Genomic DNA, 2,809 nt, shown 5'->3' on the forward strand with positions numbered 1-2,809 from the left:
GATTGGAGGAGGAGTTGTGTCTTGGAAATCATCAAAACAGACATGTATCGCTCGCTCTACAATGGAAAGTGAATTCATAGCTTTGGATAAAGCTGGTGAAGAAGCTGAATGGCTTAGAAATTTCTTGGAAGATATTCCGTATTGGCCCAAACCATTGACACCTATATGCATACACTGCGATAATCTCGCTGCAATAGGAAGAGCAGGAAGTGTGATGTACAACGGAAAGTCTCGTCACATTAGACGTAGACATAATACCGTTAGACAACTAATCTCAAGTGGTGTTATCACTGTTGACTACGTGAAGACAAAGGATAATGTAGCTGATCCACTTACAAAAGGTCTTTGTAGAGATTTGGTTGAAAAATCATCCAAGGGAATGGGTTTATGGCCAAGGACAAGTTAGTACGGTGGTAACTCTACCTAGCAGACTGGAGATCCCAAGAACTAGGTTCAAAGAGAATACAAAGTCGTAACTAACGGTTCAACATTGTCAAATATAATCCAACTCATTCTCATGATGAGACAATGTTCTATGGAAAAGGGTAAATTATACGGCTTTAAGTTAGAAGACTTAAAAGCTAAGAAATTTTTAATGGTTCCTAAATTTGACATGATCAAATAGTGTATCTTCAGAGATGACACGCTTAGGAAACCACCTATGTGAAAGTGAAGTGTGGGCCGCTTCAAGGAGAATAATGGTTGGCCAGTTCTCTACGCTTTCATGAAACCAGACAGGTGTTCATGGCTGAAACGAACACAATAGTGAGAACCAAAGACGGTTAAGAATTAATTGTGTGGTTTAGATTGTCTTGGTATACATAAATATATAAAAAACCGACGGTTCAAAGATATCGCATCTACCGATTGGTGAGTATATCCGATTTAAATCCACTATGGAAAGTTCAAAGGGAAACCTACTTATCCAGATGCAATTACTTCTTCATAGTTGAATCATAAAGGTTGCATGGTTTTAAAGAGTTTTCTCAAATTCTCCATTCATGTGGGGGATTGTTGGAGTTTTTTTTAATTAAATGAAAGGAGATATTTTTTGTATGTTATAATTCTCTACATTTATGTTTTTAAAAACTTAAAAAATGTATTTATGATTTTTTGGAAGTTTTACAAGTTTTAAATCCTATAAATAGGAGACTTTGTTTCACTTTTCAAAAGAACAAGAATACACCAAGAAAAACAAACAAGAGTTTTCTAAACAAAAGAAAACACAGATTTTCTCTTTGTGATTCAAACCGTTCTTTGAGTTCGACAAGGCACCGGAGTTTGAAGTACCACTGTTCCGGTGAGGTACGTCCGTCCTATCCTGGTTCGGATTTGGTTTTCCGGTTTTAAAAATCATATTGATATAATGATGTTGGTTTGAACATAACTTTCTATACCGTTATCGGAATTGCATGTTCTTGACGTCGTTTCATAGATATCGAAATTATCTTTCTACTGATGTATGACATGCATGATGTGGTTATATATTTTGAAAGTTATTAAGCTCGAAGTTCTTGGAATGTAATTGGAAGTTAATAAAGCATGAATATGAGACATATAAAATAACACACCCAACACGATTTGCCTCGTATTAACCATTAATTGAACTTAAGAACTTAAGAACTTAAGAGAGGGCAACTTCAAAAATGACTTTGCTAAAAGACTTCACAAAGAGAGACTCTATAAATTATCTATTTTTTCGAGTTGCATACCTTCACTCGGTGAAAAAAAAAATAACTTCAAACCATACCTTTATAAATGTGCTCTCCCCATAATACGATTTGCCTCGTATTAACCATTAATTGAACTTAAGAACTTAAGAACTTAAGAGAGGGCAACTTCAAAAATGACTTTGCTAAAAGACTTCACAAAGAGAGACTCTATAAATTATCTATTTTTTCGAGTTGCATACCTTCACTCGGTGAAAAAAAAAATAACTTCAAACCATACCTTTATAAATGTGCTCTCCCCATAATATCCTCAGCTCTTTTTTTTAATCTCTCGATTTGCGTTTCTCCCTCCTTTCATTTTTCTCTCCTCGTGTAAATTCCCAACTTCTCTCCCGATAAATTTCCGTAAAAAAAACCATAATCTACCAACAAAATCATGATGAATCTACCAGCGAAATCCCTCGATTTGTGTTTATCTCTCCTCACGTTTCTCTCTCCTCTCTTTTCTCTCTCCCCATAAATTTCCGCTGAACAAAACTAGAAGCAACTACCGAATCTACCAGCGAAATCTATAATACTCCAAAATCCGAACCAAATATTTAATTATTTTCAAAGATAAATAATTAATTAGACGATCGCGTTATCATAAAACGTAGCTTGTACAATAATGAGGGAAGGGCAGAGAACTGCCACATGCGGAAAAACGGAAAAAAAAGAACAAAAGTACAAGTCGGGTCTGATCGGACCAAATACTCAATCCGAACAGACTGACGCATACAGTCCGAGCGGATTGACCGACTAGTCCGAACAAACAATGTACATGCGAAGGGATGGGCCAATTCTGGGCCCAGATCATCTGGTCTGACAATCAGACTGAAGAGACTGGTGGACAGCGTACGCAAGTGGCCAACTTGCGGTATCCTTGATGTGCCTCACACATTAGATACCGGATGTGCCTCACACATTTGTGGAAATGTGCAAGGACTTCGAGGAAGTAGACAATTGGCGAAGGGAGAAGTAGATCTACGCGTCGGGAATGGAGCAAGAGTTGCTGCATTAACCGTCGGGACTTACGATCTCACTTTACCTTCTGGCCTTGTATTGGAGTTGCATGATTGTTATTTTGTACCTGCCATCAG

The 2,809-nt window shown here is 37.2% G+C and overlaps 1 pseudogene; it reads left to right on the forward strand.

Annotated features, from left to right (window-relative positions):
- LOC109116321 overlaps window positions 1–949 on the forward strand; it is an 18,036-nt pseudogene extending 17,087 nt beyond the window's left edge.
- The last annotated feature ends 1,860 nt before the right edge of the window (window positions 950–2,809 follow it).

Source organism: Tarenaya hassleriana, unplaced genomic scaffold, assembly GCF_000463585.1.
Source record: "Tarenaya hassleriana unplaced genomic scaffold, ASM46358v1 Cleome105, whole genome shotgun sequence".
In the NCBI taxonomy this organism is placed as follows: Eukaryota; Viridiplantae; Streptophyta; class Magnoliopsida; order Brassicales; family Cleomaceae; genus Tarenaya; species Tarenaya hassleriana.